This window comes from Pseudorasbora parva, chromosome 21, assembly GCF_024679245.1.
Source record: "Pseudorasbora parva isolate DD20220531a chromosome 21, ASM2467924v1, whole genome shotgun sequence".
Taxonomy (NCBI): Eukaryota; Metazoa; Chordata; class Actinopteri; order Cypriniformes; family Gobionidae; genus Pseudorasbora; species Pseudorasbora parva.
Window position 1 is genome coordinate 38,079,755 of NC_090192.1, and position 24,710 is coordinate 38,104,464.

The window sequence follows — 24,710 nt, forward strand, 5'->3', positions numbered from 1 at the left end:
CACACAGACTTGTTCACTGTATATACACTGATCCAAGAGATCAATAATGATCCATTATTTCACAGAAATCAATATAAAACAGAATAAAAATAGTTTTTATATCTCTACTCAGAGTGATATAGATCAGTGTTTTGAGCTTTAACAGATAGTTAATGTGTAATGAGTGTACATATATATTTCCTGTAAAGTTTGAGTCTTTGAGCTTCACATTAAAAGTCAAAGTAAGCTCAATGCTTTGGTCCTGCTGAGTCAGAGACATTAGACCACATTTACTGGACGGTCACTGATGTCCTCATCATGTCTGCGGTCCAGAAACACTGGAATTGATCGTTTGATTTCCTTTGGTAAAGAATTGTCAATAAAATGATGATGAGGAGAATGATGAAGAAACAGCCCACAACTGCAGCGATGACATTGGTCTTGGATTCAGGAATCGCCTCTGTTTTGGGTTTATTTTTCTGTCCTGTTTTTGGATCAGAAAAGGTGGAATTAAAAGAATGGTTTAAATCATAAACTCATCTTCAGTCCATCAGTCAGATTCTCCACACAAACATCATAAAACACTTCTGCTGCTGAGAATCTGATCAAACACACACATCTAATCATCTCTAAAACCACTCAAACTAAAATGATATATCAAGAGAGATATATACACCCGTTTAGATCTTAAACATGAAAATATTTTTTTCATAGGTCACTTTTAACATTATAAATATTCTGACAAGAGACAAAAGAGCAGTTTAGTAACCTGGAGCTCAATAATCAATAACTATAATAGAATATATCATACCTTCCTTGCCAGGACCCTGAGTGACAGGTTTAATGGGCTCTGTGAACAGATTTTAAACCACTGTTACACTGTATTCCCCAACAGTGTTCTAAACTCAATAAAATTGCAGAGTTGTACTCAAAGCTGCAATATTGTTCAGGCACCACAAAAGTTTTAAGTTCACTTAAGTAGTTTCCAGTTATTGATTATTTAGACAAGATTAGCTCTTAGTTTATGAGTAGAACTGACCCCCTAACTCATTTCGTTCAAGAGTGGATTGAAATTACGTCTGACGTAATAATGACGTGCAACTTCATTGGAGGTTCATATCAACATGGCAAATTCAAATAACCTAATAACCTATACAAACCAACATAAACAAATAAAAAAAAATCGGACATTCCAATGAATGGTGAATGACCTGTGGCGGATGTAAATAAACTTTGACATTGTTTGCAAGGACTGCTGCGCGCACCCGGATGTAGGCAGCAACATCAAGAGATCCATCATCAACAACATCAGTCTGCATGCTAACCGTAACGCCTGTACACAAAGGTAAGGACACGCCTTAATGTACTTTGTTTATTTATTTGTTTGCCATCTTCCAGGCAGACCTCAGCTAAAGCGTAGGCTTGTGAGAGAGACCTTTTGCAGCTACCTGCATGTTTTAGCGAATTAACTAAAGTTAATTGTCTCAGCTGTCAGCCAGCCAGCCTTGTTGCACTACTTTAGTGGGATAACTGGACAGACAAATCGTATGGTTTTAGCACTACCAAAGATCCTTTATCCGTTACTGGTGATATCATATATAGGCTTTGGCCGCGCAGGTTAGTTTATAGACGGACACTGAAGGTATAGGATGAGTTTAGACTCAAAATGATTAATAAATGCACACAATTGTCCATGAACTTGATAAATGTTGCAGACGTATTTCACTATCCACAAACAAATGCCTTATAACTTGTGTGTGCAAAATACAATTTGTACAAATAGACACATAATTGTGAATACAAAACTTCGATTTTATATTAAGAAGTCAGAATTTGTGCATGCAGCGTGATTTGCATTTGTGGATCCGTTGACGGATAGGCTAGGCAAGATTAAATCAGGTTATGAACACTACATTCATCACAACAGTTTTCTCCCATAGAAAACCATTATAAAATGCGTGTTATGCAATAGCACGTTCAATAAAGTGTACGCCTACTTTTAATGTCACCGTTTTACTGCAGGAATAAACGTTTTTATGGGAGAAAACGCTTATGTTCATAACTTGATTTAATCTTGCCTATACAAAGTATGCGTTATTAATACTTTTATTAATACCTTTTTAATGTTAGCCTACTTTTAAGCGTTTTCCTCGTCTTTATAACGAGTACACATAAAGCGTCTTATAGGCAGAATAACGTTCACAGTGCCGTTGTCTGTTTCGGCAGAATACTGTCATCTAGAGGCAGCAGGTGGGTGTGTGTGTGTGGATCGTGCAAGGCCAAACCGGCGAAATGAAAGTCTCAAAATCCAAATGAATCAAATAGGATCGACTCACAAACGAGTCAATGAATGCACGCGCGTCACCGGATCCGCGAATGCACACACACCGCTAGCGTAACTACACTGTCACTGCAGCTGCAGACGCCCGAAGCCTTTGTGCAGCGGCTCCCACAATGCTAGCCTAGAGCCTAAGCCTATACTATACCTCTGAGTACTAAATACTAAACTAAAGAAAGTTTATTATATTTTCTGGCTAGTTTACTTTATACTTTCTATAATCATAACCATACTTTCACCGAAACGGATTAATTAAAACAAGTTTAAATGGGTACATCTTCTAAAGATGTTTTTCATTCTTCGTTTTCTCTTTAATGACATACTCCAGTTTACTTTATTTTTTATAATCATAACCATTATTGTTTCACCCAAACTGAATAATTGAAACAAGTTTAAATGGGTAAATCTTCTACAGATATTTTTTATTCTTTGTTTTCTTTTTTGACACACTCGTTATTGTTAAAGTACACTACACGTGCTTCTGTGTGCATTTTAAGCACTTTTTGTGTGAAATCATATTTATTTTGTCCATTAAAAGTGTTATTTCACTTTAATTGAGCGTCAGCAGCGCAGCAAAATAGGCTCGCCGCCGAAACCCCCGCTTTACTGCTGCTCACGCGACGCTTGCGGTGTGAAACGGCCGTTCATTGCACGCACAAATTCTGACTTGCATTAATACAAAATCGAAGTTTTGTATTCACAATGGCCCTCATTTATCAATCTTGCGTAGAAACTGGTGTATATGTTGGCGTAAGATTATTCTTACACTCCTCTCACCGCCTGATTTATGAAACTGTGCGCACCTCTGCAATCCAGGTGTACGCAATACTTGGCCTTGATAAATGCGGCGGCTGAAAACGATCGTCATTAGAATAACACGCCCCTATATATTCAAGTCTCCGCCTCTCCCACGCCCTCATTTTACGCCATGGACACACAGAAGACGGCAAAGAAGCGAAACTTCTCCGACGTGGAGATCGGGCGCGCTCAATCATCTCACTAGTCCACTAGTCAGGGCACTGACTAGAACATAAGTCAATGGGCTGACTCCCTGATCAGTGCTCTGACTGAACTAGAGAGATGATTGAGACGCGCCCATCGAGACCATCACCAGGGAAGTGAAAAAAAACAAAAACGAAATTGTTTTATTTGAGAGTTTAAAGAGTGGGAATAAAGGCACAGACAAAAACAAAATATGGATCTAAAAAAACGAGTACTCTTAATAATGTGGAGGTTGAGAAGCACACTCCAGCAGTTTAAAGCTGTTTGGATGATAAATTACAATGCATTATTTTACAGCACGTTTTGAAAAAATTAGCAATTTCGTATCACGGCATGTATTGGGGTGTACAATAGTGATGATGATGTGATGTGGAGTACGTACTCGGTTACTTTCGTAACCTCGGTTCCCTGAGAGAGAGGAACGAGTATTACGTATGGGAAAAACTCCTTTTCTCGAGAATGTGAAGCAAAACTTTTAATAAAGGTATCTATGTAAAGCGCAGTGAGCTGCACGGCCATAGCCCAGCGCGAGGAGCGCTCTGATTGGCCGGGCTGCGGCAACTGCAGGAACCTATGGTGAGGCGGCTGAGAGGAACGAACCAATGGGGGGCGTTCCAGAAGCCCGCCGAAAAAGGTGCTTATATTTGCATACAGGAGGCTATATAAGACCCTAATTCGCCATAGGTGTCAGGTTTTAAGATCGACTGAAGCGATACCTGAGAAGCATAAACACGGCACGGAACGTAATACTCGTTCCTCTCTCTCAGGGAACCGAGGTTACGAAAGTAACCGAGTACGTTCCCTTTCGAGAGAGGTTCCTCGTATTACGTATGGGAACACAATGTAAAGCGCCGTGTGTGCTGACTGACCCAGTATACCCAAAGCACATGTTATAAACCCCCGAGACACCGACAGAGGCGGCTTATAAGGGGAATGAAGAACCGGAAGAGTCGGTTCGTTTGAACAGCTGATCGGACATAGTCGGATCTTATGATGAATGAATAGTGCTTAAGGACTAATGTGTACAGGCCAAAATGTAAGGCAATCTGTTTGCCAGGGTCAAGATAGAGCCTAGATGGAGAGAAGCCCTGCTTGTAGAGCTGGAACCTCCAACTTGTAGAATCTGATAAAAGTGGACGGAGAGGCCCAGCCTGCCGCCGCACAGATATTTTCCAAAGAAATGTCACACGACCAAGCCCAAGATGAGGCCATGCCTCTAGAGGAGTGGGCTTAAATGCCTGTAGGACAGGTTAGGTCCTGGACCTATATGCTAGTGGGACTGCATCCACTATCCAGTGTGAGAGACTGTTTCATGACAGCACAAACTTTAGTGCGGCCACCGAAGCAATGAAGAGCTGATCCGACTGCCTGAAGGGGGCGGAGCGCTCTAGATACGATCTCAATGCTCTGACTGGGCAGAATAGGTTTGCGTCTTATTCTCTCTGAGACGCGGGTTAAGCAGTGCAAAGACCTGCATACTGAAGGGGTTGATAGCACTTTCAGCATAAAACCATGCCTCGGTTTGAGCACAACCTTGAAGTTGCTGGACCCAAACTCAAGACAGGAAGGGCTCACGGAGAGTGCAGGTAAGCCACCCACTCGGTTAACCGAGGCCACAGCCAGCAGAAAAACGGTTTTGAGTGATATGTGCTTCAAGCTCGTGTTCTGAAGTGGTTAGGAGGGGGAACCCTTCACGGCCTCCAAAACCATGGCGAGGTCCCAAATAGGGACCGAGGTAGGGGCAAGGCGGGCTGAATCTCCTGGCCCCTTTAAGAAAACACACAATAAGATCACTTTTCCCTAGTGAATGTGCCGCGATCGGAGCGTGGCTAGCTGCTATGGCGGAGACACACACCCCGAGTATGGAGGGGGGACGACCCGCATCCATTAGCTCTTGGAGAAAGCGAGCGGTTCCGCCAGTTCGCATGAGTGTGCGTCGATGTTTCGCGTAGCACATTGGTTAGAAAACCACTGACCACTTCAAAGCAGAGCTGCCAGATAGCAGGGGCTCTAGCTTCCGAAATAGTGTTCATAACTTGTCAGAGAGGTTCCCGGATACCGTTGATGGGCCATACGTGGAGGGCCCACAGATCGGGATTGGGATGCCAGACCTTCCCTTTCATTGGCAGAATAGGCATGGGGCTGTGTCTGACAGCTGAAACAGTATGGAGAACCATGTGCGGTTCTTCCAAAGTGGGGCTATTAAAAAGCACAGGCTGCAGCTGGGTCGCGATCGGAGGGAACATATAGAGGGAGTCTGGGCCAACATGGGCCAGGGCATCCCTGCGTTTGCAGAAAAAATATTGGGCAGCGTGTGCTGTGCGAGCTGAATTGTTTGCGGGTAAAGGGACCATCCCCCTGGGGACATGGGTCCTCTGGATAACATGTCCGGACCCTGATTCAGAATACCTGGCACGTAAGCCGCCCTTAGGGAGCTCAGATTGTGCTCTGCCCATAAAAGGAGATGCTTAGCCATGCAGTGAACAGAGTCTGATCTCGGCTGCCCTAGCGATTTTATGTACATTATCAAGACGTGGTGGTTCTTATGCCGTAAGTCTTGAGTCTATGACAATGACTGTACTGATAAGCCTGCCCCTCGAAGGCGAATCTCAAGAATGGCCTGTAGTGGGGGTGGGGGGTTATCGTAACGTGAAGTATGCGTTTTTCAGATCTATTGAGAAAACCCAATCCCCGGGGCGAATGTGCGCAAGGATTTGTTTCACCGTCAGCACCTTGAAACGAGCGTGTCATAAGTGCTTTGTTCAGATGCCTGGAAAATGGGCCTGAGACCGCCACCCATTTTCGGCATGAGGAATTAGCGACAGTAAAAACCTGACTCGCTAGCGTCGGGTGTACTGTTTTCGCCGCTCTCTCCTTTAACAGTCTCAATGCCTCAGCGAGAAGCACGTGACTGACACTGCTTCTTACAGAGGGCTCGACCACGGCTTGAATCGCGGGGTCTGCGAGCAAAACTGTAGCGAGAACCTCGTTTTATATGTTCAACACCCAATATTATATACCAGGAATGGCCTGCCAGGCCTGGGCTCATAAAGCCAGGGGTTGAATTAGATTCGGGGGCTGGCCGCTTAGTAATAGGGGCCTGTTAGCCGGGTTGCTTGTGCTGTAACACTGCTTGTAACACTGTGGGGATAGTGTTAGTTTTGGCGGTGCAGGCTTTGCAGTGGGCGCACGCCTCACATTTATATTGTGTGTGCGAGAGTGAACTTTGTGAAAAGTGCTTGGGTGCAGGAGTGCAGACTGTAAAGTGGGCACATTTCCTACATAGAAAGCTCTTTTGTGTGTAGTGTAAACAATGTGCAGTGGCGCACAACCTACGTAGAATACCCACGGTGCAAACCAGTGAGCAAATCCACAGGGGTAAACGCACACAGCATTAGTGTGCAGACGAGCGTGTTTAACACAGGCTAGTTGACTGCAATATTTCATCTCCAGTCACTTAACTTAAGGGAACTGGGAGAATGTAAGGAAGTGCGGGTGGTATGTGAACCATTCCACAATGCCGTTATGCTCTAGTCTAGACTGAAAGCGCGCATGCAGACAAGCGTGTTTGACCACAGGCTAGTTGACTGCAATAAGGCTAGTTGACTTTATATGGTGTAATCCGGCCGCGGCGGGATTTATTTGTGATTTTGTGAGGCTGAATTAACAGTGCTTATGTAGGGGTGCACACTGTGTAGTGGACACTTTGTCTACAGTGTAAAAACCTTTCCAGCCGCCTGAATAAAGGGGACTGGAAGTGATAGAGTGAAAAAAGGGCTTAGCTTGGCAGCCATTTTCCGACGCCCTTATGCTCTGACAGTGAGCGCGTGCTATGACGTAAGCCGCGCTCCAGTCAGCAACGCGCTGTGGAAGGGGCGCGCGCTATCATGACAAGGCAGCCATTACAACTTCCTTGGCAGTAAGCGCGCGCTGCAGCGACATTGTTCTTGACATACCCAACAGCCCGAGCTCGCTCGTCTAACTTACTCTAGTATTCTCTGTCCGCAGCGCTTCAGCACGGCGGCGGTAGAATGAGCACGGCGAGAGCTTCGGCTCGAGTTTGTTTATTCACTCTAGTATTCTCTGTCCGCGGCGACAGCGCGACTGAACGAGAATTGGAAGCGTGAGGAAAAACTCTGTCCGCGGCGCTTCTAGCACGGCGAGAGCTTCGGCTCGAGTTAGTTTATTCACTCTAGTATTCTCTGTCCGCGGCGATAGAGCGACAGGACGAGAGAATTGGAAGCGTGAGGTAAAACTCTGTCCGCGGCGCTTCTAGCACGGCGAGAGCTTCGGCTCGAGTTTGTTTATTCACTCTAGTATTCTCTGTCCGCGGCGATATCGCGACTGAACTAGAGAAGAGGAAGACTGAGGAAAAACTCCGTCTGTCCGCGGCGCCTCCTCAGCGCGACGGTATAGTGACGAGAGCTTCGGCTCGAGTTCGCCTATTCACTCTAGTATTCTCTGTCCGCGGCTGTAGCGCGACGGAATGAGAGAAGAGTGGGAACAACTCTGTGGCAGCGGCGGAAGAAGAGCCGCGGCGGCGGCAGAGTGAAGAGAGCTTCGGCTTGAGTGTGCTCATGTCCTCTAACATTCTCTCTTTCCGCGGCGCTATTCAGCGCGACGGGACGAGAGCAGAGGGAGAGTGAGAAGAGCTCCGTCTTTCCGCGGCGCTTAACGACGCGGCGGAACGAGAGAGTCCTCGAGTAGAACAAGCCTGTAAGCTCTAGAAGTGGCGTTGCAGCGGCAACACACACACAAACACATATAACACTCAACATAGACACAGTTTAAAGGATATATAACGCCGGATGGCGTAGCTGGAACGGCAGAGAAGGCGGAGAGGGAGTCCGTCGTCCTCAGCTGCAGGTTCCGCTGGTGCCTTTTCAACGGCGGTGCTTCTTCCGGAGACCAGCGAAGGTATCGCTGAAGGAGATAAAATCTGACACCTATGGCGAATTAGGGTCTTATATAGCCTCCTGTATGCAAATCAGGCATGTGATTGCCTAAGGACAAAAAAGCAGGAAAATATACCATATTTTATAATATAGACCACCCCCACCCCGCCGATCAAACTGGTGGCGGATCAATACGGACAGTAAAGCAGGACCCATAACAACTTATTTGAACAAAAAAATACATTTTATTGTAATAACTTTTTTGTACAGTATGAAAAAAAAACTAATTATTTGGTGGATGCATTTATACCCAATTTTAATAGCTAAATGTGCAACATGCACATTTTCATGTCAAAAGAAGGCCTCAATTTTTGTATGACTCTTTAGCCTTTGTAGAAAGCTTTTTTAGAGCCTCTACACGTTTCTTTTGGAATTTGCGCCTGGCATGATAAATTAATCTATAATGACGAAATGGGGGTGCAATTCACATTTATTCCACAAGGTGGCAATGTCTGATACCCAATGATGAAGTGACGTTTCACTCATAGTTACCTCTGACAGAAAACGAAACAATAATAATTATAATCTGCAAAACTTGAAATGGCTTAGTGATTTACTGCAGAGAGCAAGTATTAAACACAATCAAATATTAGTGTCACTGTCTCTTGATGATGGATGTGGTCAAGAAGCTGTCAGTGAGCAAAATATTGATTTTGAAGACATTGAAAATGAGTTTGGAGAATATGCTGGAGATCGCGAATATGAGGCAGATGCTGAATCTACTGGTAAACGATCTCTGACGAGGAAATATGATGATGGTATTAAACATCTGCTCAAACTGAACCCTTCCAAGCTCCAAAAGGTAACGAAATAGGTTTTATTTTATTCTTCTGTAGCTGTTACATCACTCTAACATCAGGAGTTTTATATATTATCGCGACAGGTAGAGGTCTAACGTTATCCATGTTAAATATAGATCTGGGTAAGGTTCTATATTTAATGTAAGATGTTCTGCGAAACAGTCATGCATTTAAGGGTTAAGCTATGGAATGGCTTCAGATGACTTTGTCACCCAAACTGACGTGAAAAAAGCGGGGGGCGCCGAAAAGCGCGCTGTTTGCATATATAGCTAGTGCTAGCAAATACAAGTAATGTTAGCTGTCAAGTTAATGTTAAATGCAGCTTAAACATCCTGCCATAGTGGAAAATCAATCAAAATCGATCATCTAATCAATCGACAACAAAGTCAAATTAGTAACTTATAGGTTATATATAGACACAAGCAATAGTATACCCAGATCATCCGATCCGGCGATGTTCTTGTCACGATACAGTCCTTGTTGCCAGTGTTGCCAACTATTTTCCAAGAAGTAGCTAAAGCCTGCCAAAAAAATCGCTAAATGTCGCTAGATGACGTTATGCGTTAACTAGCATATTAGTGACGTCATCACGCCGTCCTTGCGTTCAGCCTGCGTAACGTATTTCATTTAGCCTACTATATTTTACAATAATATAATAGCCTACAGCCGATTGTCCAATAAATGTTTTCATTTCCTATACCTTTTTGTCATACAATATATGATATAGTGAATTACAAAAAAAATTATGTGTAAAATCTGAATTGAGAAACTGGATGAACTAAAGCTCTGTGAGAGAGTAATATAAGTGATAAGCACAAGAGATGGAACTCATCATAGCTCATTTATTTAAATATAAAACAAAAGAAGCAGATAACATTAAGTGAGAAATCGATGGCAACCTTGTGTGCTCATGTGTAGCTCGCTCATTCACGTCTGTCAGCTGCTGTCTGTATGCGCGTGCAGCTCCCCTCAGCCATTCACTGAACAGGGCAGACGCAGAGAGGTGTGTGTGACAGAGGGGAAATAAGACCTCGCGCTCGCAGGACAGTACTGGCGACATTTATAAACTAAAGTAGCTGAAGTTTGTACAAAAAATCGCTAGAGGGGTCTGAAAAGCCGCTAAATATAGCGACAAAGTCGCCAAGTTGGCAACACTGCTTGTTGCCCATCCTGCGATCGTGGTTTCGTCCCGGGTTACCATGGTGACGGCTGTGAGATGACGGTCAACCCCCCAATCCCCCCCGCCCCCGCCATTTTTTTTTTTTTTTTTACAGATCTGCATGATTTACGTAGGTCACATTTTCAGGTCGGAAAATCCGGAATTCCGGATTAATCCGGAAAAATCACATCCCTGGCAAATATAAGCACCTTTTTCGGCGGGCTTCTGGAACGCCCCCCATTGGTTCGTTCCTCTCAGCCGCCTCACCATAGGTTCCTGCAGTTGCCGCAGCCCGGCCAATCAGAGCGCTCCTCGCGCTGGGCTATGGCCGTGCAGCTCACTGCGCTTTACATAGATACCTTTATTAAAAGTTTTGCTTCACATTCTCGAGAAAAGGAGTTTTTCCCATACGTAATACGAGGAACCTCTCTCGAAAGGGAACTACCATTCATTCACAATAATTTACATGACAATTTGTAAGATTATTATTATTATTATTATGATTATTATTCTTAATGACGCTTGTTATTCAGAAGAAGAATGTCGTTTTTATTGATTTTATTATTATTTAAAAGAAGAAGGTCATTTTTATTATTTTGTCAGTCTGAATTATTTTAGTCCCAGTCCGTGCGCAGCTGCCGGGCCAGGCGGGCCTGAAACGTCAGATAAAGCGCACAGGCTCGCGACTGGAGGAATACATATGCCTACAAATCAAACGCTTTGGTAAAGTCACACAAATTAAACATTGACGTTCATGTTACACAAAAATAAACACTGAATGTTGTTGTTGTGGTTTTTAACAGTGGGTCATATAGCATATCTTGTCAGTGCGTTTTGTGGTGTTATGACTTGTTAAAGTTAAAAGGCATTTGTTTGTGGATAGTAAAATAGTAATTTTTTTACGGATAGTAAAAGCTCTTCAACATTTATCAAGTTCATGAGTTATTGTGTGAGTGTAAAATCATCCCATACAAAGCAATGTTTCATAACTTACACGACTTTTGTCAAACACATGACATGCCAGGCACACAGGCAGCACGCTTTTAAACATTTTATTAGTAGACTACCTAGCTAGTTGCCATAGGCTACATGGTTCGCATTAGCTGCTAGATGTAATGAAAAGTAACACTGCAGTGATTGCATCTGTCTTATATTAACGTCCATTACTAGTGTCACAATGTAGCCAATGTGTAGCCTATATTATTATAAGTGTTTTGTATGCATTTATTTCCCAATGACAATAGCCTAGCCTAATCTTATCCCTTTGTATCTCTCCACAGGGATACACAAAGTCTAGGGTTGAGTGAATATTTTACTGAAAAGAAATTACATAGTGCACCTTTAATATATGCGTAGGATTAATATTCTACTGATTTGTCTTCCTATTACCCCACAATCCCTCTGTCTTTCTAGGAAGACGTCGATATCAACAGCAGACGGACAGTTACTCTGCGGGCCCTTCCCATCTTCCTGCGGGAAGATGCTGCTGGATTTTTTAAGACCTGGAATGTAAGTTTTTGATTCAACTGTGTGTCCTCTTTCACTCTCTTTTTTTTTCTTACTTTGTCTTCTCTGTATATCTCTTTCTATTTAACCCTCTCTGACCTTGCAACCAAAAGACAACAACCCCAACCATCTTCCTAGCCACCAGAATAGCAATTTAATCATACCACAGTAATTCACCAAGAATGTCATATTTGGAAATTTCACCTGAACTTTTCATTCACTGGTATTTCATATTATATTAAATACACATGTAGTGTTTTTCATTGACTACTCTACTCATTAACTAATTACTGTCATGTTCTTCAGGCAGATGAAATTGACCTGTCAGACATCTCGGATGCAGCTCTTGCTTATTCTCACTGTCTCAAGTGATACGGACTCCCTTGTGAAGTTTGGTCCTGCTATCAATTCTATAGTTCTTGAGGGAGATTTTGTTGTGCGTGATATAGCGGAGTTGACCGAGGCGTTCATTTTGCTGTTCGGCTTAATTTATGCACTTCACCTTGATTATCCAAAACAATTGTCATACACATTCAATTTCATTCAGAAAATTATAATGGGTTTGGATGACCTGAAGCGGTTACCTCCAAGACTGCTTAGCCTTAAAAATGAGTTGATGATGGATGAGTACTAAGTCTGTTTTCCAAATGTCATTGTTTGGACTGCCAGCATGTTTATAATCAAGCAAGAAATGGAATACCATTTCCCCCCGCTTTTTATTAATGTGTGTGTGCCTATTATTGTCGACCTATTATTTTTGGATTGGCCTATTATGTTGGCCTATTAATTTTGTTTTGTGAGTATTATTACCTTTGTTGTTATTTCTTTGATTTTCTGTATGAACCCCATTGCTAGGGAGGTTTTTCTGTTAAATAAAAAGAAAAGGAATCTGCAGTGAAATTGTCTTTTGAATAGTTTTTTATTTGAATCATACAACTTAAATATATTTGATTTTGAGGAAATTAATAAACATAAACAGTCAATAAAATGTGTTTTTAATAGACTTAAATTAACTTAAAAATATAAGAGGCTGAATTGACAATGTTTAGGTGTGAGGAACTGAATGAGTCATAACATAACCTCAATATATTATTAGGAGTGATAACTTTAAAAAAACAACTCTGTTTCCAGTGTCAATTTTGTTAGTTTTAACAATGGTTTCAAATTCATCAGGTTCATTGAACTTATCCAAACTTAAAGTACTGATTACTTAAATTTTTAGTTTGTCAAATTATTATGTTTCAGTTCATCAGCTTCCTCAAAAAAATGAGTGTGAATAATGTTTCTAGTTTAGAGTAGTAATTACTTAAAATATTTGTTTGTAGAAATTATTTGTTTTAATGTTGTTCATTTTCTCAAAGATTTGGAGTCTAAAGAGCTTGTCTGACTAATGTAGTAATTACTTAAAACATATATTTCTCACATTATTCTTTTTAATTTTATCCTTGTCCTTAAAGATTTTGAGCATTAAAAAAGTATAATTTTAAGTAGAAGTTGCTTAAAATATTCTTTAACATAGATAAATATTTTGAGGTAATCAGTTTCATCAAATATTTTGAGTTCATTTAACCTGTTGGGGAATACAGTGTAGAATAGTGAAAATAAATGTAATGTGCAAACACTTGATTGAATTATAATCAGCAGTATTATATACAGTACCTGTTATGTTCACAGTGAATTCTGTTGTTTCTCTTCCACACAGTGTTTGCACAAAGAATCTGAATTGTTCTGTCTTTGCTGTAGTTGGAGGTAAGCTGCAGGTCAATCTGTCTCTCTGTTCACAGGAGTCATTAGGAAACTCTTCTCTACAGATTGTTGAGTCATTATAGCTGTCCGGGTATATAAACTTATACTTTAAAATGCATCTTTCAGAGCACTTCAGAGAGACGCTGCAGGTGAGAGATACTTCTTCTCCCTCAGTTCCAGTCGCATTCTCACAGATTACACTGATGTCATCTGAAAAATAACAATGTATATCATAATACAGCAACAATTAAATAATATTAATAGTTGTTAATCAGATGTGACCTTTTTTTCTTCATTGTAGCCTTTACACTGTAAAAAAATATTTGGAAAAAAAAGTTACCTTGTTGCCTTAAAATTTTGAGTTCATTGAAATTAAAATTTTGAGTTAATACAATGACATTTTTTGAGATTCGACAACCTTTATTAAAATATTATTAACAAATTTTGTAAGCATATTGGGTAATTGTGTGTGTTTTATTTCTGATGACGCAGTGAAACATGCCAAATAGTGCTATTTTCATGATTTATCACATGTTTTATGTGGTTCAGATACAATATTTTGAGTTTCTATTTATTAAACAAATTTCCTTCATTGTATCAACTCAAATTTTTAATTTCAATAAACTCAAAATTTTAAGGCAACCAGGTTACTTACTTTTTAAGTTAAACCAACAATTTTTTTTTTTTACAATGCAGATTTTACCTTTCCTCAAACCTCACACACACTCTTCTAGGGGGAAGTTTATTCTCTTACCATCATGAGCTTGACCGACAGCAGTAAGAGTCCAGAGCAGAAGGAGAAGCTGCACTGCATTAATGCCTACAGCGTTCATGGTTCGGATTCTGCAATAGAAAAAGGAGACCGAATGTACATCAGAAGTTTAACTTTATTAAGTAGGAGGAAGCGCTAGAGACAAATAGAGATTATTTACTGAAAGCGCAGTAATGTCAGAATCGAATTTAATAATTGTACAGTTTCACAAAACATAAAAAAACAAACTAATGTATAGCCTAGCCTATTGCATTGTATAATCTGGCTGAACGCAAAAAATATATATATATATATCAAATCAAATCAACACCGCAACATTAATCAGACAAAATGATCACAAACACTCACAAAAACATTTTCTATAGATCATAGACATTGTGAAATATCTGCAACATGTGCAAATCACATAACACAAGAACGGCATACATAGATGCATTAAAGATTTTCCTGGTTATGGATTAGTAAATATAAAGGAGATTGTTTTCCTATTGAGAGAGAGAGTTATTGCTCACCTCACGCCTGTGTGTCTTCAGCGTCTGAGACTCTCTACCGCTCACGAGAGAATTTAACCAACAGAATAAACTTTTACTTTCAGTATGAGACTCCCACACACAGCCGTTTATTGCTTATTCACCCCCCAGTAAGTGTAAATAGTCTAGTGGTTAGGAAGCTTTGGGTGCTTGAGCTCCTGCCCTTTTTCAAAATGAATAAGTGCCCCTGTCAGACATATATCAATGGTAATATTTGTGGTCAATAAAACTAAATAAATTTGACATATAAAACCATCACAATGTGTACAACAGAATGCCTAAAAAAGGTCTGAGACTCAGGCATTGCTATTCTAGGAGTTGAGTGCGTTTTGATCAAGCGCAACCTCCCGCGGTCTTAAACTGCAGTTCATCGACTGGCCACTAGAGACAGGCTCCAGAAGGAGCAGAATCTCATTGAGCCCCATGTTAAAATGCCCAACTTTACAGCTGAAAAAACAACAACATGTTTACAGCTTGGTAAAAAATATAGTTTTGGTCTAAACAGCCATTTTTTCCTTCATGACAACTGTGAGGATGAATTTTCTTATAACTCATTCGTTTACATTATATAAAGATTTAAAGTTCTGCATAATTAAGGGTGTGGCCACTTTGAGTGGCAGGTGGGTAGCCATTTATCTGCTGTCTGTTAGACATTACGTCTCCTCAGCTCCGCCCACATCCCGCCTCTTTGCCCATTTTTTGATATCCAGAAGAAGAGATACATGATGACGTGCTGCTAAGATGGCAACAGCCAGCTCGTCCCTATACTTTACGCTTCAAAACGTCCATATTTATTTATTTTTTTACAGTCTATGGATTTGATTGACTGGCTGATTCACAGTCTGTTCGGTTCTTCTACACCTTCAACTTACTTAGATATTTAAATGCCTCGCACAGTTCAAAACGCTAATGCTACGTCCGATGTCATCGTCGTGCTAGTAACACTTTTTTTCGTAAATTGAATACAGAAGGCAGTCCGCCGGAAGCTAGGTATACTTTATAAATTTTACTTTATAATTTATTAACTATTTATTAACTAGGGCTATTATCCCTTTAAAAATACATGAACGGTCCTTACATAAACCATAATGTGATTGTACTTGATTTGCCTGGTTAATCTCATTAACTCCTTTGTTTTCTTGTGTAGTTTAGCCCACAGTTTCTGTTTGCTCCTTGTCCTGGATTGTTTAGTCTCCCGTGTTTAACGGCAGTGTGTATGTGGTTGTGTTTCTCACTGTAAAAAAAAATCTCGTAAAAAAATGGTAAATGACTGGCAGCTACGGCTGCCAAACAAAAACCGTAAAATTAAAGTAAAATATCTTAATTCAAATAAAATGCAAAAACAATAATTTTACAGAAATTTTCATTAAAAGATTTATTGAAAAACAATGTTATTTTACAGATTTTTTCCTTGTTTAAATTAAGGTGTTTTACCTTTTTTTTACGGTTTTTGTTTGGCAGCCGCTGCTGCCAGTCAATTACCATTTTTTTATGATTGTTTTTTTACAGTTTAAAACTGTTATTTCACGGGCATTTACCAGATTATTACAATCAAACTCTTTCAATAAAATGACGGCACTGATAGTTCTACAGAGAATTACTGTTATTTTACAGGCATTTACCAGATTATTACAGTCAAACTCTTTCAATAAAATGATGGCGCTGATAGTTCTACAGAGAATTACTGTTATTTTACAGGCATTTACCAGATTATTACAGTCAAACTCTTTCAATAAAATGACGGCACTGATAGTTCTACAGAGAATTACTGTTATTTTACAGGCATTTACCAGATTATTACAGTCAAACTCTTTCAATAAAATGACGGTAATGGTAGTTCTACACAGAATTACTGTAATTTTACAGGCATTTACCAGATTATTACAGTCAAACTCTTTCAATAAAATGACGGCGCTGATAGTTCTACAGAGAATTACTGTTATTTTACAGGCATTTACCAGATTATTACAGTCAAACTCTTTCAATAAAATGACGGTAATGGTAGTTCTACACAGAATTACTGTAATTTTACAGGCATTTACCAGATTATTACAGTCAAACTCTTTCAATAAAATGACGGTAATGGTAGTTCTACAGAAAATTACTGTTATTTTACAAGCATTTTCCAGATTATTACAGTCAAACTCTTTCAATAAAATGCAAAGACGTGATAAAGATTTAAAATTAAGAATTTTATTTTGGCAGATAAAATAAGTCTGAAAACAGTATAAAAAGAATTCAAATCAACTCAAACTCTGATTTGCAGCATTTGTTTCCACAATTTAATAGTGTTTAAATTATGTAAAACAATCTAAATAAAATGGAATGATTCCATCATTAAATTATTGATATTGATATAAATAAAATACAACATTTAAACTACTTCAGTAATTAACAATAGTTTTATCAAATTCTCAAACTTTAGGATTATGGCTATACAAGACTGTGTAACACTTTACAAAATGTACAACGTTTATTAAAATTATACAGCATTTATTTATTAAATGTTAAAGGGTTAGTGAAAATAATGTAACTTATTCCTCACCCTCATGCCGTTCCACACCCATAAGACCTTCGTTCATCTTTGGAACACAAATTAAGATATTTGTGTTGAATCCGATGGCTCAGTGAGGCCTCCATAACCAGCAATGACATTTCCTCTCTCAAGATCCATTAATGTACTAAAAACATATTTAAATCGGTTCATGTGAGTACAGTGGTTCAATATTAATATTATAAAATGACGAGAATATTTTTGGTGCTCCAAAAAAAACGAAATAACGACTTATATAGTGATGCCCGATTTCAAAACAAGAAGCTTTGGAGCATTATAGATCAGTGTGTCAAATCAGCAGTTCGGAGAGCCAAAGTCACATGATTTCAGCAGTTTGGCGGTTTTACACGCGACCAGCGTGTCAAGCTTCTGAAGCTTCAGGAAGCAGTTTTGAAATCGGTCAGTTTTTTTTGGCACACAAAAAAATATTCTTGTCATTTTATAATATTAATATTGAACCACTGTACACACATGAACTAATTTAAATATGTTTTTAGTACATTAATGGATCTTGAGAAACGAAATGTCATTGCTGGCTATGCAAGCCTCACTGAGCCATCGGATTTCAACACAAATGAGGGGGGTACAATCCACAAACCGTCTCTAACTCGAGATATCTGATTACAAATATAACAGTCTTTTATTCAGAATTCTAACAAGCGTTTTAAGAAGTAACAAAAAAAAAAAAGATCCATGATTTGTTACCAGAAGATAAAGCAGATAAAGAACAATCCTTCAAAATACCAGTAATCAGCAGGGTCCTTGGTGCATCTGGGAAGAAAAAAAGAACACTATGATTCTCTGAAAAGTCTTAAAAAAAAAAAAAAAAGATTTTTAATAAATGTTTTTTTTTTTTTAAATTATTTTTTACTTTAAACAAGCTCAATTTAATGTAATTAAAGTTTTCTTTTTGTCTTCTGTTTCATATGGTAGGGTCTGGTAGCTGAGGGTCTTTCCCTCAATATTTTTAAGGGAATTAAATATAGGATTAATGACGGCATATTTTTTAACTAACTAAAAAGACATGAAAATACTTGAGATGGTTTACCACCCAAAAATGGAAATTCTGTCATCGTTAACTCATCCTCATGTCGTTTCAAACCTGTATAATTATTTCTTGATATATTTTGAGGAATGTTGGCAACCAAACTGCTTTCCTTTGTATGGAGAAAAAAAAAAAAAACACTGAAAACAAATTGATCAAAATAAAGAAAGTCATACATGTTTGGAACAACATGAGGGTGAGTAAGTGATTGATAGACTTTTAATTTTGGTGTCAACTATCCCTTCAGTTTGTGTGTAGAATTTCCTGCAGAGTGTAGCTCTAAACATCTGCCTGGAATGTTCTGGTAGTCCTGAAAACCTTGATTAGGTGGTTCAGATGAGTTTAATTAGGCAAATTCAATTAAAAAATGACAAGGTTTTTAAAAAATATATATGCTTTATAAGGGGACGTTTACACAACGCGTTTTGGACATTCATTTACACAACAATGGAGTTCTGGTGGCCTGAAAACACAATGTTTTTGAAAACAATACCGTTATCTCTGTGTAAACTTAATGGTGATGGACACACATGCGCATTAGATGTTTAGTTTATAGGTATGCGTGTTTGAATGCATATGTGCGCAGACAAGGTAGGTCTGCGCACATATGCATTCTTTACCAATGAAATTGCCAAATCACTTGTCTAGAATGTATTAATACAGAGTTATTTAGTTGTTTTCGTAGAATTGTGCAAACAGGGATTTTTCAATAAATTATTGTCATTTGTATAACATTTTTTTAACAAACACGTCAGTATACACATCATGACAATAATCCAAGAGAATTGTGAAGCTCACATGATAAGATAACTTATTATTATTATGTAGTTTCTGAAGCATGCTTTAGTATAATGCAAGTTTATATTCAGATTTATTTTTCTAAGCACATTTTACCAATTCAAATCCAAAATTATAAGTGATATATTTTTTTAAGAAAGGCTCGGAGTGAAAAATGTCTTGTATTCAGGTGTGCATCATTATTACACAGGTTTTCATTTATAGATAAACTGGGCAAAAAAAAAAGGATTTAACTTAGACTGGAACGTCCTTTTTTAAATACCCATGAGAAAGATGCAATACTAGAAATTGCACAATTAAGGCATGCCCATTGGACAGCAAAACATCGATTCAGCAGGGTCATAAAAAAAACAGGTGAAGAAATAAATTAACTTCTAAAACAAATATGAATTAAGGTGAATTAGTTGTGAACCATCAGGAACCCTTTAGTCTCCAGAACCACAGGACCAGACACCACCAGAACTGCAACCTACATAGTCTCCAGAAGTGCAAGGTGTCAGGATATCAGAGACTTTTAAGAACCCTGAAATATGACCCCCACTTAATAAGAATCACAAGAGTCACTCTCAATCTGTCTATTATGTATGTCTTCATGTTTGATTCTTATTAAATGGTGTTTTTTAGGATTCTTTACCTAACTGAAGTGTCTGAGATGTCAGGACACCTTGCACTTCAGGAGACTCCAGGTAGGTTGCAGTTCTGGAAAATCGGCCTGTTTTTGTATGACCCTGCTGAATCAATAAGCATTTTGCTGTCCAATGGTCACACCTTAATTTTGATTATTGCATTAGTATTGCATCATTCCATTTTAATAATTTTTGACTCTTCAGTCTGAGTTAAATCTCTTTTTTAGCCCATTTTACCTTTTAGCCTTTTTCACTTTCAGCCTTCTTTAATTATACATCCCTTATAAATGATTTAATAAATTAATAGTAGTTATCAAGATTAATATGGTGTGGAATCATAGACTGTAAAAAAGATGGACAACAAGTCAGTTTTTAGGACTTGTGTGGCACACTTGTGTGAAATGGGTAAAATGTGCTTGGAAAAAAATAAGATCAGAATATCACCTTGTGTAATTATGCACACTGTAGGCCTATATGGACTCAAAAGATGAATCACTTTTCCAACAATCTGTGGAAAGCTGGGATGGCATGATGAAGGGAAAATAGAGCATTTTGGAGTGCATTATACCTTTATGGTCTATGGTTTTATATACTGCATTGATACTTACTAGTGATGTACTTGTTTCTCTGTTGGTACCTGTTCTGCCCTGTAAACATTGTTCCGATGCTTGATCTAAAGAAAAGGAAAATAAAATAAAAAAAAGTTAAAATGAGCTTTATCTACTTTTAAAGTTTTATCATTAGCAGTTATCACAGTTGGAAAAGGAAATGTCAAAAATACTTGGAAAGAAACAGGCAGTCAAACATAATTTTAATCTCTCAAAGACAAGCACAAGCTTCATCATATTTTTATGTTGCTAAAAAAAAAAAAAAAATTATACATACATACATACATTATATATATATATATATATATATATATATATATATATATATATATATATATATATATATATATATAAAAGAAAGCCGTACACACCGTGTATACTATATATATATATATATATATATATATATAGTGAAAATTGAAGTGAGCAGCAAGTAACCATTTTGTCCTCAAAGTTGATGTGTTAGAAGCCGGAAAAATGGGCAAGCGTAAGGATTTGAGCGAGTTTGACAAGGGCCAAATTGTGATGGCTAGACGACTGGGTCAGAGCATCTCCAAAACTGCAGCTCTTGTGGGCTGTTCCCGGTCTGCAGTGGTCAGTATCTATCAAAAGTGCTCCAAGGAAGGAACAGTGGAGAACCGGCCACAGGCTCATGGCACAGGCTCATTGATGCACGTGGGGAGCGAAGGCTGGCCCGTGTGGTCCGATCAAACAGACGAGCTACTGGAGCTCAAACTGCTCCAGAAGTTAATGCTGGTTCTGATAGAAAGGTGTCAGAATACACAGAGCATCGCAGTTTGTTGCGTATGGGCGGCATAGCCGCTGACCAGTCAGGGTGCCCATGCTGACCCCTGACCCCGCCGAAAGCACCAACAGTGGCACGTGAGCATCAGAACTGGACCACGGAGCAATGGAAGAAGGTGGCCTGGTCTGAGGAATCACGTGTTCTTTTACATCACGTGGATGGCCAGGTGTGTCGCTTACCTGGGAAACACATGGCACCAGAAGAAGGCGAGCCGGCGGAGGCAGTGTGATGCTTTGGGCAATGTTCTACTGGGAAACCTTGGGGCCTGCCATCCATTTGGATGTTACTTTAACACGTCCCACCTACCTAAGCATTGTTGCAGACTATTTTACACCCTTTCATGGAAACCCTTTCCTTGGTGGCTGTGGTCTCTTTCAGCAGGATAATGTGCCCTGCCACAAAGCGAAGTGGTTCAGGAATGGTTTGAGGAGCACAGCAACGGGTTTGAGGTGTTGACTTGGCCTCCAAACTCCCCAAATCTCAATGGCAAATCAGCATATTTTAATTATGTGACACTGAAGACTGGAGTAATGATGCCATGCAATGTGCTTATTTCGAAGTTCAGAAAATTCAAAGTTAATGATTTTAACCAGAATTCATAATAATACTAAATAACTGAACAACATCCTTGAATATTTTGTGGGAGTGACACCCCTAGTGTAACAAATCTTAGCGGCCAGCATGATGTAATAGTCATAGAGAATAGGGATTCATATTCAGGTTGTGCCAGAGGCACTATGTGCATTTTTATATTTGAATGGAGGGGTTTAAAGGGATAGTTCACCCAGAAATGAAAATTAGCCCATAATTTACTCACCCTCAAATCATCCTAGGAAGTATATGATTCTTCTTCCAGACGAATACAATTATATTACAAAAGAAAAAGAATGTCATATACACCTAGGATGATTTGAGGGTGAGTAAATGATGGGCTAATTTTCATTTTTGGGTGAACTATCCCTTTAACACTTATAATTTGGCAACTCTGGGTTCATTGGGGGTCATTCCTATGTTCCCCACGTTTATATGGCACATAAGGGAAACATGACTATGATCCCCAAAAGATATAAAGTATGCTCTAATGACTCCAAGATTGGAAACAAGACCCTAAAAACATAGCTCACCCAAAAATGAGAATTCTCTTATCATTTACTCACACATATGTTGTCTAAACCTGAATTAACGTTACATGTGAAACGTTACTTCTGTTTTCATGTGTTGTCTCCCACACGAATGACCTTCATATCTTCAACAAATGAAATTAAATATTAACATAACGACAAACTTCCAATAAAATGACTAACGTTACTACTGTGCATATCAGTAACGTTATCAATTCACTGTCTTCGTGTTAGTATTACAATACTTACCACCCCTGAAGATCGTGAGGCTGGATTTTCTTCCCAAAATTTCTGGTTCATGAGGGAAACAAACACAACAATATTAGCTCAGGGTTGCCAACTTTTAAGTTTAGGTTGGAGTGAGATTTTTTGAGGGCCGGGGGGGGGGGGGGGGGGGGGGTAATGCTTTTGATCTTGATTCAGTATCAGTTTATATCTAGTATATATACTGTACATAATAATACATAAAACATGGGTCAAATTATATGTGCCATTCCTTAATATTCACTTGTGACTGCTTATATAAGTATCATTATTCATTAAAAAGATTAGGATGCAGGTTATTTAAGTTTTGAAATTTCACATTTAAAGAAATCTAGTGTTTGATCATCATATCTAAATATTTATTAGAATGCAAAGACTGCAATATATTTTTGAGCAACTATTAGATACATGTATATTTATTAAAGAGCCATAAGGCACCTAATGGCATTACAAATAAACATTAATATTTTTTAGCCACAAAATGACTAATTTGCCTCTTTGAATTGGAATTCTCTATTTTAATATTAATTACTACACTAATTGTAATATAAATTTTAGAAGAAATACAAATATTAGAAGAAAAATGTTTTAAGTGGTCATTTATTGACAATAATTGTTGCACAAATAGTATTTAGTACCAAAAGATCTCCTCAAAATATTCAATAAATATAATTTAATGAGTATGAGTGTGACCTATAGTAAGGAATACCTGAGGGCTAAATACAAGAATAACATTAATGTTAACAATGTTGAATCTCTATCACTCTCCATAATAAAAACGATCCTGTAAATATGGCTGACTTAATAATCAATACACACTAACACTAAGCTGTACTGTTTACCAAAACTTGCAGCAAACATCTATATAGTGAAACTGTTGTGTATCCGCTTAAGCCATTTAAATGCATTGGCAGAGCGCTAGAAGTATTGAGCGCTCATGGGCCACGTGCACCAGCGCGCGCCGCAGGGAGACGAGAGCATGAGCAACTCCGCTTCTCAACGCCTCTGGCTTTAACATTATGCCACATTAGCGCCAAAACGCTATTTATTGTTTGAAATTCATTAAAACACATTTTAAAAAATTAAAGCTTATAGCTTTGTTTAATATCAAAAGCAGGTTTGGCAATTTGGCGTGAGATTGAGTTGGGCGGAGTGAGAGCGTGAGACAGAGCCTGAAAGCGTGAGAATCACGCCAGATGCGTGAGAGTTGGCAACCCTGTTAGCTATTTAACTTACTTACTAACAGAGGTATTTTCAAAAGTCAGTTCACTCAATCCAAAGCTTCTATATTGATTTTTTTTTTATCTCAAACCTAGCTTATAATATTAACACATGCAAACAACGACAATAACGATAGCTGGTAGTTAATGATTACAGTATGTAACTTACTAATGTCGTTATTGGGGTAATCGCGATTTGATTATCACTTAAACATTTATATCTTGATGTAACAGAAGATTTTAAAAAATAAAAATAAAACTAACGTTAGTTAACTTACCTTCTGCAGTTCCAATATGTCCGTTACGTTGGTAAAAGTTGCCCATATGAATTTTTTTCTTGTTTGTCCTCCATTAACATCCCGCAACTTAAATTCGCCCAAAATATAAAACATTTTTTAAAAAAATAACCAATGTAGAAATCCATGTAAAACCGAACAGAACCGAAGTTAGCTACTGCATTACAGATGCCCGAGCAGTAACGTTAACGTTAGCAGCGCACACACTCACTCTACAACAAACGTATAATTCAAATTTGACCTGTAAAAGGCGCGCGCATTTGTCATTGGCCAGTATACCGGATGACAGTCAGAATAACCAATCATGCTCAAAGCAATACAGAGAGACAATGAATTAATGAATTGTTTAAATTGTGTGTGTGTGTATATATATATATATATATATATATATATATATATATATATATATATATATATATATATATATATATATATATATAATATAAATATACATACATACATACACATATATACACATATATATATATATATATATATATATATATATATATATATATATATATATATATATATATATACCAACCCCTACTCTGCTAAACACATACAGCGTAAACACTGCATATGT

The 24,710-nt window shown here is 38.6% G+C and overlaps 3 long non-coding RNA genes across 3 annotated transcripts; 1 reads left to right on the forward strand and 2 right to left on the reverse strand.

Annotated features, from left to right (window-relative positions):
* The first annotated feature begins 1,205 nt into the window (after nucleotides 1-1,205).
* On the forward strand, nucleotides 1,206-13,169 carry LOC137055972 (uncharacterized). Its single transcript, XR_010900147.1, has 3 exons — nucleotides 1,206-1,324; nucleotides 11,647-11,742; nucleotides 12,046-13,169. It is a non-coding gene; the product is annotated as an uncharacterized lncRNA (long non-coding RNA).
* A 231-nt stretch (nucleotides 13,170-13,400) lies between these two features.
* On the reverse strand, nucleotides 13,401-15,239 carry LOC137056357 (uncharacterized). Its single transcript, XR_010900308.1, has 3 exons — nucleotides 14,770-15,239; nucleotides 14,240-14,328; nucleotides 13,401-13,695 (listed from the first exon to the last, which is right to left on the reverse strand). It is a non-coding gene; the product is annotated as an uncharacterized lncRNA (long non-coding RNA).
* Nucleotides 15,240-17,860: 2,621 nt separating this feature from the next.
* Nucleotides 17,861-24,407, reverse strand: LOC137056232 (uncharacterized). The gene is made up of 4 exons (XR_010900247.1): nucleotides 24,107-24,407; nucleotides 22,594-22,635; nucleotides 20,419-20,483; nucleotides 17,861-18,112 (listed from the first exon to the last, which is right to left on the reverse strand). It is a non-coding gene; the product is annotated as an uncharacterized lncRNA (long non-coding RNA).
* Between the last annotated feature and the right edge of the window lie 303 nt (nucleotides 24,408-24,710).